This window comes from Lepidochelys olivacea (assembly GCF_965140295.1).
Source record: "Lepidochelys olivacea isolate rLepOli2 genome assembly, chromosome: 4".
Lineage (NCBI taxonomy): Eukaryota > Metazoa > Chordata > Testudines > Cheloniidae > Lepidochelys > Lepidochelys olivacea.
In genome coordinates, this window is record NC_140414.1 from 3,637,927 (window position 1) to 3,651,229 (window position 13,303).

Genomic DNA, 13,303 nt, shown 5'->3' on the forward strand with positions numbered 1-13,303 from the left:
AAGGCAGCGGAACTTCCTAGCAAGTTGGAAGAGGGGAAGAGACGTCATGACTTGGCCTCACTCCCACTCTGCTCAACACCTGGCAACACATCTGGAGGACAAAGACTGAACTGAAATAATTCAGAGATCAGAAGAGAATAATAATAATCCATTCAAATGAAAGTCCCCAAACAGACTAGAATTGGTTTCCCAGCAGAAAATTTTCAATTTTGTTTTCCCAGTCAGACCTCGCCAAGGGAAGCAGAGAGAAAATGTTTGAGTTGCTTCCTCCAGAGCACCTTGACCTAGACACGCTAGCTGTGGGTCACTGTCGTGGCTGAGGTGGGGGCATTTTAATTATTTGGGCTGGTCCCAGGGTGTTTGGGGGACGTTATGAGGCTGTTACCTTTTGAGATAAATACTAAGAAACAAAGAACTCTTTGAGAAATCTGGGATTTAGACGTGTTTTATTGACAGCAAGGGAGGTCTGAGTTCCTGAGAAGGTTTTTGTTTACAGGAAGCAATGTGGCTTGTACCAAAGGGGAGATGGTTGTTTGTGAAGGAGGGGAGAAGACAAAATGCACACAATGAGGAAGGGATTCAAACCCATGCATGCAAAGCACAATGATTAGCAGCCCACCACTTTAACCACTTGGCCACCTCTTACGAGCTGCCAAAGAAGGGACAGGAGGAGAAATCTAAGGCCAGCAGAGGTAGGAACAATAAGGAGTTTTTAAATACGAAGTGTAAGGAAGGCCTGAATGACCTCCCCCCTCACATCTAGTGATGAGCTGGGGGAAAGACTTCAGGAACAGACCGTGTTTACATAGACAGGCCTCCTCTGCCTAGGTATGCAGCAAGTATCCTTTGAATAAAAAAACAAACAAACAAAATATAAAGGTAATTTTTTTGTTTTCCTGCAGTCAGTCAAAAAAAATGTGAAAAGAAAGGGGCATTTTTAAGCAATCATCTGTCCCCACCCAGGGGCTGGGGAATGTTTATTTTCTTTTTCAGACACTTTCTGGGCAAGCTGGTGCCAGTGGAAGAAAACCCAGAACGCCGTGGGTCCCCTGTCGCAACAAAACATTGTGTTCTGTGTTTGTCTTGTTGTTCCTGTTATTTTGGTGGATATTGTAAATTCTTCAGGCGTGACACCCCCTTTTAATTGGGCATGTCGTGCTGCCCCTTTCGGGGCCAAGGGAAAATGTACCCTAATTCAACCTCTTGCACCCTCTACTCCGCCACCTCCCTCCAAATTCTCTGTGACACTCCCATCCCCACGGTGGTCTACCCCCATCCAGAGACCTGTGGTTCTTAATGCAGCTGGTTTACAAATGACTATCGCTCTGTTCCCCACTGACTGGTCTCTCAGTACAACATTTGATAACTGTTCTGTTTACCAAAGTAGGTGAAAGAATGTTGCCGTGAGTAATTTCAAACTCATTTGAATTGGATGGAGGGGAAATAAACAAGAACATCCGAAAATGGCGAGCCCTGACAAATTACCTCTGGGAAGGCTGAAACTCACTGCAGGAAGCTGACTCAGTGTCTCGAATCCAACGCTTGGAATGTGCCTGGGGCTACTGGACGGAGTGGGATTACGTCAGGGATTTGAATCATAGACTCATAGAATCATAGAATAACAGAGTTGGAAGGGACCTCAGGAGGCCATCTAGTCCAACCCCCTGCCCAGAGCAGGACCAATCCCCACTAAATCATCCCAGTCAGGGCTTTGTCAAGCCTGACCTTAAAAACTTCTAAGGAAGGGGATTCCACCACCTCCCTAAGTAACACATTCCAGTGTTTCACCACCCTCTTAGTAAAAAAGGTTTTTCCTAATATCCAACCTAAACCTCCCCCACTGCAACTTGAGACCATTCCTCCTTGTCCTGTCATGTGCTATCACTGAGAATAGTTTAGATCCATCCTCTTTGGATCCACCTTTCAGGTAGCTAAAAGCAGCTATCAAATCCCCCCTCATTCTTCTCTTCTGTAGACTAAACAATCCCAGTTCCCTAAGCCTCTGCTCATAGGTCATGTGTTCCAGTCCCCTAATCATTTTTGTTGCCCTTCGCTGGACTCTCTCCAATTTTTCCACATCCTTCTTGTAGCGTGGGGCCCAAAACTGGACACAGTACTCCAGATGAGGCCTCACCAATGTCGAATAGAGGGGAACGATCACGTCCCTTGATCTGCTGGCAACGCCCCTACTTATACAGCACAAAATACCATTGGCTTTCTTGGCAACAAGGGCACACTGCTGACTCATATCCAGCTTCTCGTCCACTGTCACCCCTAGGTCCTTTTCCACAGAACTGCTGCCTAGCCATTCGGTCCCTAGTCTGTAGCAGTGCATTGGATTTTTCTGTACTAAGTGCAGGACTCTGCACTTGTCCTTGTTGAACCTCATCAGATTTCTTTTGGCGCAATCCTCCAATTTGTCTAGGTCCCTCTCTTTCCTATCCCTACCCTCCAGCGTATCTACCACTCCTCCCAGTTTAGTGTCATCCGCAAACTTGCTGAGGGTGCAATCCACACCATCCTCCAGATCATTAATGAAGATATTGAACAAAACCGGCCCCAGGACCGACCCTTGGGGCACTCCGCTAGATACCGGCTGCCAACTAGACATGGAGCCATTGATCACTACCCATTGAGCCCGACAATCTAGCCAACTTTCTACCCACCTTGTAGTGCATCCATCCAGCCCATACTTCTTTAACTTGCTGACAAGAATACTGTGGGAGACCATGTCAAAAGCTTTGCTGAAGTCGAGGAATAACACGTCCACTGCTTTCCCTTCATCCACAGAACCAGTTATCTCATCATAGAAGGCAATTAGATAAGTCAGGCATGACTTGCCCTTTGTGAATCCATGCTGACTGTTCCTGATCACTTTCCTCTCCTCTAAGTGCTTCAGAATTGATTCCTTGAGGACCTGCTCCATGATTTTTCTGGGGACTGAGGTGAGGCTGACTGGCCTATAGTTCCCAGGATCCTCCTTCTTCCCTTTTTAAAAGATTGGCACTATATTAGCCTTTTTCCAGTCTTCCGGGACTTCCCCCAGTCGCCATGAGTTTTCAAAGATAATGGCCAATGGCTCTGCAATCACATCCGCCAATTCCTTTAGCAATCTCGGATGCAACGCATCCGGCCCCATGGACTTGTGCACGTCCAGTTTTTCTAAATAGTCCCGAACCACTTCTTCCTTCACAGAGGCTGGCCACCTCCTCCCCATGCTGTGCTGCCCAGTGCAGTAGTCTGGGAGCTGACCTTGTTCATGAAGACAGAGGCAAAAAAATCATTGAGTACATTAGCTTTTTCCACATCCTCTGTCACTAGATTGCCTCCCTCATTCAGTAAGGGGCCACAATTTCCTTGGCTTTCTTCTTATTGCCAACATACCTGAAGAAACCCTTCTTGGTTCTCTTAACATCCCTCGCTAGCTGCAACTCCAGGTGTGATTTTACCTTCCTGATTTCATTCCTACATGCCCGAGCAATATTTATATACTCATCCCTGTTCATTTGTCCAATCTTCCACTTCTTGTAAGCCTCTTTTTTGTGTTTAAGGTCAGCAAGGATTTCACTGTTAAGCCAAGCTGGTCGCCTGCCATATTTACTATTCTTTATACACATCGGGATGGTTTGTCCCTGTAACCTCAATAAGGATTCTTTAAAATACAGCCAGCTCTCCTGGACTCCTTTCCCCGTCATGTTATTCTCCCAGGGGATCCTGCCCATCAGTTCCCAGAGGGAGTCAAAGTCTGCTTTTCTGAAGTCAAGGGTCCGTATTCTGCTGCTCTCCTTTCTTCCCTGTGTCAGGATCCTGAACTTGACCATCTCATGGTCACTGCCTCCCAGGTTCCCATCCACTTTTGCTTCCCCTACTAATTCTTCCCGGTTTGTGAGCAGCAGGTCAAGAAGAGCTCTGCCCTTAGTTGGTTCCTCCAGCACTTGCACCAGGAAATTGTCCCCGACAGTTTCCAAAAACTTCCTGGATTGTCTGTGCACCGCTGTATTGCTCTCCTAGCAGATATCAGACATACATGACCCTGAATTCTCTCTCAGTCCTCAAGGAGACACCTCAAGAAGGAGACTCCCTGCAGCAAAGCCTTGGGGGTCTCTGAGATCCCCCTGCCCTGCAGCCTGTCCTCCCTGGCCGTTGTCGTGGACTCTCTGTGAGGTCACCGCCTCACAACCGCCTTTCACCAATCAGCTGAGTGCTGCAAAAGGCCCTTGTGATGTCACTGCCACCCCCACCCCTGCCCTGCAGGGCTCATGTCCTGCCCCGAGCCGGCTCCTGTGCATGTTTGAGCTGCTCCCCCTGGGTCACCCCCACACACTCAGTGGTCGTGCAAGGGTTCACGCAGGCCACACGTGGAACCATCAGAGGATGCTCAATGTGCCGCACCTAGTTTTGCAGAGAATTTGAGACTTGAAGGCCAGAAGAGACTGTTAGATCATCTCATCTGGCCCCCCTACACATCACAGGCCTCCTGCATGGTGCAGTCGCGAGTTTTGGACCAAAGCAGACTCGAGAAAGGCATCTCATCAAGGGATGGAGGAAGCACCACTTCCCTTGGGAGTCTGGAGGAAATTGATGCTGTGGGGGGCAGGGAATTGACCCCAAGGCCACGCTTGTGAGTCTGTATCATAACACACATACACAACAGCACTGCGCAAAGTATGTACGTCACCTTAACTCTGATGTTTCCTAACGTTTAAAGGCCTGGTCTCCAGGGTGTTCTCTGTGCTTATAGATCTCTTTTGGGGAGAGATGCAATCATTTAGTTCAGAGTGGGAGCCGTGTTAGTCTGTATCAGCAAAAAAAACCCAAAAACAAAAAACAAAACGAGGAGTAGTTCTGGCACCTTAGAGACTAACAAATGTATTTGGGCACATTTGACGGTGTAGCTGATGTGATTAGGTCCGAGGATGGTGTCCCTAGACTAGATATGTGGACAGAGTTGGCAATGGGTTTGTTGCAAGGATAGGTTCCTGGGTTAATGTTTTTGTTGTGTGGTTGCTAGTGATTATTTGCTTCAGGTTGGGGGGCTGTCTGTAAGCGAGGACTGGCCTGTCTCCCAAGATCTGTGAGATTGAGGGATCGTCCTTCAGAATAGATTGTAGAATCTTGATGCCTAAGGAACTCCACTGGTAACCTCCCTCCAGCCTGACAGTTCACCTTTCAGCAGGACCCGCTATAATCTCCCTGTTTTTAATTCATAGATTCATAGATATTGAGGTCAGAAGGGACCATCATGATCATCTAGTCTGACCTCCTGCACAAAGCAAGCCACAGAATCTCACTCCTGTGCAAAACCTCTCACCTATGTCTGAGCCATCAAAGTCCTTAAATCAGGATTTGAAGAGCTCAAGGAGCAGAAAATCCTCCAGCCAGTGACCCGTGCCCCATGCTATAGAGGAAGGCGAAAAACGTCCAGGGCCTCTTCCAATCTGCTGCAGAAAAATTCCTTCTTGATCCCAATTATGGCACCAGCTAAACCCTAAGCATTTGGGCAAGATTCACCAGCCAGATACCCAGGAAAGAATTCTCTTTAGTAACTCAGATGCCACCCCATCTAACATCCCATCACAGCCATTGGGCCTATTAACCATGAATATTTACAGATCAATTAATTGCCAAAATCATGTTATCCCATCATACCATCTCCTCCATAAAATTACCGAGTTTAATCTTAAAGCCAGATAGGTCTTTTGCCCCCATTGCTTCCCTTGGAAGGCTATTCCAAAACTTCACTCCTCTGATGGTTAGAAACCTTCATCTAATTTCAAGTGTAAACTTCCCAGTGACCAGTTTATAGCCATTTGTTCTTGTGTCCACATTGGTACTGAGCTTAAATTTTAATTCCTCTCCCTCTCTGGTATTTATCCCTCTGATATATTTATAGAGAGCAATCCTATCTCCTATCAACCTTCTTTTAGTTAGGCTAAACAAGCCAAGCTCCTTGAGTCTCCTTTCATAAGAGAGGTTTTCCATTCCTCGGATCATCCTAGTAGCCCTTCTCTGTACCTCTTCCAGTTTGAATTCATCCTTCTTAAACATGGGAGACCAGAACTGCACACAGTATTCCAGGTGAGGTCTCACCAGTGCCTTTTAGAATGGTTCTAAAACCTCCTTATCTCGACTGGAAATACCTCGCCTGATGCATCCCAAGACCGCATTAGCTTTTTGCACGGCCATATCACATTGGTGGCTCATAGTCATCCTATGATCAACCAATACTCCAAGGTCCTTCTCCTCCTCCGTTACTTCTAACTGATGTGTCCCCAGTTTATAACTAAAATCCTTGTTATTAATCCCTAAATGCTTGACCTTACACTTCTCATGATTCAATTTCATCCTATTACTATTACTCCATTTTATAAGGTCATCCAAATCTTCCTGTACGATATCCCGGTATCTCTCTAAATTAGCAATACCTCCCAGCTTTGGATCATCGGCAAACTTGATTAGCACACACCCACTTTTTGTGCTGAGATCAGCAATAAAAAGATGAAATAAGATTGGTCCCAAAGATTGATCCCTAAGGAACTCCACTTGATCCTGCCCTGGAGATCTTTTAGTTTGGGGCTGAAGGTGATTGCTGGTGGTGTTCTGTTCCTTTCTTTGTTGGGCCTGTCATGGAAGACACAATGAAGATGACTGGATGTGGAAGCTGCCGTATGTCCATGATCCTGGAGGGGGGACCTGGTAAGAGTTTTGTCTGCATGAAATGCCATCTGCTCAAGCTGATGGAGGAGAAGATCTGAGGTTTGGAGATGCAGATGGAAAGTCTGGTTGAGTTTAGAAAGGGGTTTGAGCAGATGATGGAGCAAAGACATGAGGTATCTGAAGGGAAAAGCTCAGACTTGCAGATGGAAGCAGGACTGGGGAATTCTGAGGGGAGACTGCTGGGTGAGGAAAGTGGTCAGTGGAAGCATGTGATGAAAAGAACCAGGCAGAGGAAAAGACGGGCTGGTGAAGGAGAAATAGAGCTCAGGAATAAGTTTTGAGAGTTGGAAAATGAAGAAGGGGCTCAGCAGGTAGTCACTGAAGCTGGAGGGGCAAGGAAGAAGAGAAGAGCGGCTAGTCCTATAGGAAAAGGGGAAAAGTCAATGGAGACTACACCAAATATGAGCCCCAGGAGGATACAGGATGGGTTGAAGAGGATTACAAGGGAGAATAGCAATGGAAAGAACTTGCAGCCAGAGGGAACAGGGGATAGACTGGAGAATAGAACTGTCACCAGGGAAAGGCAGGTCTACGTGATCGGGGACTCTTTACTGAGAAGAGTAGACAGGCCTGTAACCAGGCCTGGAGAAGGGCAACAAAGGCGTGACAAGATTATGACTGTCAACAGATGGCTCAGGCAGTGGTGCTAGAAGGCGGGCTTTGGGATGTATGGCCACTGGGAGGCATTCCTGGACAGAGGACAGTTCTCTCGGGATGGACTTCATCTGAGTAGGGAAGGAAATAGACTTCTAGGATGGAGGCTGGCACAACTGATTCAGAGAGCTTTAAACTAGGAATCTGGGGGAGATGGTTGGTTGGGGGATGTCCAGGTAATCTCCATGCCGGATTTTAGCCTTGAGAGGGAAGAAAAGAAAGTAAGAAAGGATACAGCCGTGGGTAGGAGAATGGCTATAAGGAGGAAGGGCAGTGTGGATACCAGTCTAATAGGTTCTGCTGGCTGTAGAATGACCGTGCCTCATTGGGTAAAGAATGTGAGTGAGGCCAAACAGCAAAAATGAAGATGTTTGTACACCAATGCGAGGAGCCTAGGTAACAAAATGGAGGAATTAGAGGTACTGGTGCAGGAAGTGAAACCAGATATTCTAGGGATAACAGAAACAGGGTGGAATAGTCGTCATGACTGGACTATGGGTATTGAAGGGTATGTGCTGTTTAGGAAAGACCGAAATAAAGGTCAAGGTGGTGGAGTAGCATTGTCTATCAATGAGGAGGTAGAATGTAAAGAAATCAGCGATGGAATGGAGAAGACAGAGTCCATCTGGGCAAAAATGACATTGGAGAAGAAATCTACTCGAGCCTCCCCTGGGATAGTGCTTGGAGTGAGCTAGAGACCGCCGGGATCTCATGTGGATATGGATCGAGCCCTCTTTAATGTTTTTAATGAAGTAAATACTCATGGAAACTGCGTGATCATGGGAGACATTAACCTCCCAGATCTAGACTGGAGGACGAGTGCTAGTAATAATAATCGGGCTCAGATGTTCCTAGATGCTGTTAGATGGATTCCTTCATCAAGTAGTTGCTGAACCGACAAGAGGGTGTGCCATTCTAGATTTGGTTTTGGTGAGAAGTGAGGACCTCCTAGAAGAAATGGTTGTAGGGGACAAGCTTGGTTCTAGCGATCATGAGCTAATTCAGTTCAAACTGAACGGAAGGATCAACAAAAAATAAATCTGCAACTAGGGTTTTTGATTTCAAAAGGGCTGACTTTGAAAAATGAAGGAAATGAGTTAGGCAAGTGGATTGGACTGAAGAACTTCAGGGATCTAAAGGCAGAGGAGGCCTGGGATGACTTTAAATCAAAGCTGCAGAAGCTATCAGAAGCCTGCATCCCAAGAAAGGGGGGAAAATTCATAGGCAGGAGCTGTAGACCAAGCTGGATGAGCAAGCATCTCAGAGAGGTGATTAAGAAAAAGGAGAAAGCATACAGGGAGTGGAAGATGGGAGGGATCAGCAAGGAAAGCTATCTTACTGAGGTCAGAACATGAAGGGATAAAGTGAGAAGGACCTTGCAAAGAGAATTAAAACCAATTGTAAAAGGTTCTATCACCGTGTCAATAAGAACAAAACCAAGAAAAAAGAAGTGGGACCGGTAAGCACTGAGGATGGAGTGGAGGTCAAGGATAATCTAGGCATGGCCCAATATCGAAACAAATCCTTTGCCTCAGTCTTTAATAAGGCTAAGGAGGATCTTAGGGATAATGGTAGCATGACAAATGGGAAGGAGGAGATGGAGGTAGATATTACCATATCTGAGGTAGAAGTGAAACTCAAACTGCTTAATGGGACTAAATCGGGGGCCCAAGATAATCTTTGTCCAAGAATATTAAAAGAACTGGCACATGAAATTGCAAGCCCATTAGCAAGAATTTTTAATGAATCTGTAAACTCAGGGGTTGTACCCTATGATTGGAGAATTGCTAACATAGGTGCTATTTTTAAGAAAGGGGGGAAAAAAGTGATCTGGGTAACTAGAGGCCTGTTAGTTTGACATCTGTAGTATGCAAGGTCTTGGAAAAAATTTTGAAGGAGAAAGTAGTTAAGGACATTGAGGTCAATGGTAAATGGGTCAAAATACAAGATGGTTTTACAAATGGTAGATCATGCCAAACCAACCTGATCTCCTTCTTTGAGAAAGTAACAGATTTTTTAGACAAAGGAAACGCAGTGGATCTAATTGATCTAGATTTCAGGAAGGCGTTTGATATGGTGCCACATGAGGAATTATTAGTTAAAGTGGAAAAGATGGGGATCAATATGAAAATTGAAAGATGGATAGGGAAATGGTTAACAGGGAGATTATAGCGGGTACTGCTGAAAGGTGAACTGTCAGGCTGGAGGGAGGTTACCAGTGGAGTTCCTCAGGGATCAGTCTTTGGGACCAATCTTATTTCATCTCCCTCCCTCAGCTCAGTGATGGCCTGAATTGCCCCTTCTCCCGGCAGAGCCAGAGGATTGGAAGCAGCAACATCAGACCCCTGTGTGGCTCGCAGGAATGAACACAAACACGCCCTTGTAGCTGGACAGATGGTGAGTTTTACCCCTGGGATACGACAAGGCTCAAGAGAAAGGTGGTGGCCCCGCATCTAAGGAATGAAACACAACACAGTCATCATCGTTACGCCCGTCCTTGCCCCTTTATACGTCTACTGTCTCGCTCCCGCCACCCTCACCCTCTGTGGGTTCAGTGAGAGCCGCACTCAGTGCTTCCCACACACACAGACTCATACACACATCTTGCAAGGAAACCTCACCACGGAGTCACATGCACCTGTTGCTTCCCTGCCCCCCTGCTCTCCAGAATCCAATCCCAAGGAAAGCTTGTCGGGCCCAGAGCTGGCAGGGCGCCCGGTGCTGGAGCATTGAAGCTACTGTGACGGCACTCAGAGGAAAGATGCGGAGAGATGCTAGTTAAGAATTGGCCGGTCAGGTTTCCAGTCCCCTCCCAGGTCATTCCCTCACTCGAGCACAGGGGCACATCTCAATTCTCAGCTGGCTCAGTCGAGCTGCATCGTTCTTGTTTCCATTCAGTCAGGTTTGAGGCCTGTTTCGCACCCTGTCTTTGAGAAGAGTCAGAAACTACTCTCTGAAACAGCCAATGCAGGAGGACGTGTTATCGCTCCTGCCCCAACTCAGACGGACAAAGAGAGAAATGTTCTCGCTTTGAGGGTGGGACTCCCTGCCCTGGGCCAAAGACGAGCACCTCTCTTTGACCTTGGTCGCTCCTTCAGCTTCTCTTTCAGCAGGGAGCCCGAGAGCTCAGGTGCTGGAGCGCTGCGTTGGTCAGTGAAGCTCAGTGAGCTCCAATGTCACTCGGCTCTTCTACCAGCAAGTCAAAACACAGGAAGGATTTCCTCATTTGACAATACTGGGGCTGTCTGAGGGTCTGGCCACACTGCACACTGAGCCTGTCTCTATGTGGCCTGGGCTTGCTGACTTGTGTTGCCAAGCCGGTGTTTGAGCATCCAGACTGCAGGGGAAACTCAGGCCTCACACTGTGTCTATCTGTCAAGGTTCCTTCCCCACTCTGAACGCTAGGGTACAGATGTGGGGACCTGCATGAAAACCTCCTCAGCTTACTTTTACCAGCTTAGGTTAAAACTTCCCCAAGGTACAAACTATTTTACCCTTTGCCCTTGGACTTTCGCTGCTACCACCAAAATTCTAACCGGGTTTTTAATTAGGAAAGAGCCGTTTGGAAACGTCTTTCCCCCCAAAATCCTCAACAAAATATTGCACCCTCGTTCCTGGGGAAGGTTTGGTAAAAATCCTCACCAATCTGCATAGGTGACCACAGACCCAGACCCTTGGATCTTAAGAACAATAAAAAAACATTCAGTTTCTTAAAAGAAGAATTTTAATAGAAGAAAAAGTAAAAAGAATCACCTCTGTCAACTCAGGATGGTAAATACCTTACAGGGTAATTAGATTCAAAACATCGAGAATCCCTCTAGGTAAAACCTTAAGTTACAAAAAGACACAAAAACAGGAATATCCATTCCATTCAGCACAGCTTATTTTCTCACCCATTTAAAGGAATCAGAATCTAACGCATATCTAGCTAGATTACTTACTAAGTTCTAAGACGCCATTCCTGTTCTGTCCCCGGCAAAAGCATCACACAGACAGATCCCGACCCTTTGTTTCTCCCTCCCCCCAGCTTTTGAAAGTATCTTGTCTCCTCATTGGTCATTTTGGTCAGGTGCCAGCGAGGTTACCTTTAGCTTCTTAACCCTTTACAGGTGAGAGGATTTTTCCTCTGGCCAGGAGGGATTTAAAGGTGGTTAGCCTTCCCTTTCTATTTATGACTCTCTCCTACCGCAGGAAGTCATCCTAAATTACGCTGCTCCCGCTGCGTGAATAACAGAGCTGGATTTGACGTCGCTTCGGTCGACTTACTGCTGTGTCTACACTGGGCTGGGTTGACGGGAGACGCTCTTCGGTTGACTTCCCTTCCTCCTGCCGTTCCCGGCGCAGTCCCAACGGCGACCGGAGAGCGCTCTGCTGTCAATTTAGTGGGTCTTCACTCGACCCCCACGACATCAACCCCCAGTGGATCCACCGCAGCAAACAGAGCCTCCCAAACATGCTGCCCCATCCACACGGCACCACTTAGACCCGAGTGGGAAATTCAGCTCCTGTGGGGTGTGTCACCCTCGTCCGCTGAAGATGCTCCCCGAGTCTCCAGGGATTCCTGCCCTAACTGCTCTCCAGCCGGTTTGTGTCCATACGCTCCCCGCGGGGAGGCTGGGAGTGGCCTGGTTACAAGAGCTGGTTGCTCAGGCCTGGCAGGGAAGGGAAGCTCCGGGCAGCATTGACAGTCTGGAGATCCCTCCGGGGAAGCACAGGCGGTGGGTGGAACAGGCGGGGAGGCGAAGCTGCGGGGTCCTGCGGACGCCCTGAAACCAGCTCACAGACCCCGGGGGTCACGCTGCCCTACACGCTGTTGCAGTAATGTTTGTACAAGGCGTGACGCTGAAAGAGCAGCTTGTGTCAGAGTGTATTCAGGCCAACGGATGTGTGTGTTAGTAGAGATCAAAGCGACTGTTCAATGTTCAAATGTATTGGGTGTTTAAACCTCCTGAAAACTCATGGAATGTTGTTTGCACTGTTTTCACTTCTCTGTGTCCTGTTACGCTGTGATAGCAAAGAGTTGCCTTGTGTGGACCCCTGTCACTAAATAACCCCTCAAAGGAGAATGAAGGTGTGTGGGATGCAAGTGAAGAAAAGGTTCATTTCCAAAGAAGGGGTGGTAAGAAGCAGGATTCCTGGGCGGGGGGCAGGAGGGTGTGGTTTGCACTGTTGTTGCCCAGAGTGGGAATGGGGAAGTGGGCTCTGGCTTAAAGCGGTGTCAGGCTTCGAGGGGCTGGGTTCAGAGCTGGAGGTTCGGGTTGGGGTGAGGGTTGGGCTACAGTTTTGGTTCAGGGGTTTCGAGTTGGGGGGCAGGTTATGGGGTCAGGGTTCCAGTTGGGTTCCGGGTAGGGGGTGGGGTTTAGATTTTGGGGGGAGGGTTTGGCCAGCAGCAGCATAGAAGTGCGGGTGGCAATGGGGTGCAGCCAATAGTGATAAGTCGGGGGTCTTTTAGGTCGTTTTAGTGTCAGTAGCACCCTGGGAAGGGGGGAGGGTCATGTTTACGACAGGGGACTAAAGTGTTGGGGAAGGGGGTGGCAAGTTGACCCATCCCACTTCGCACTTCCCACACGGACACGCACAATACGGCGAATGCGCGGACGCACACACGTCACACACACACGATGACACAAAACAGCACACAACGCGACACACAAAGTAACACACGACACAGACACACACACAACACGACATGGAAAGCATCACACACATGACCCACAACATGTCTCACACACACACACGCTCAACACAACACGACCCACAACATGTCACACTCACACACTCAACGACACACAGCACGTTGCACGTACGTTGCACACACACAACGTCGGACCCACAGTTTGTTGCATGTCGCACGTATCACGTCACGCACAGGTCGCACCACGCACAGGCACACGCACAACACGTCACACGCACGGAAACTCTACGTCACAGA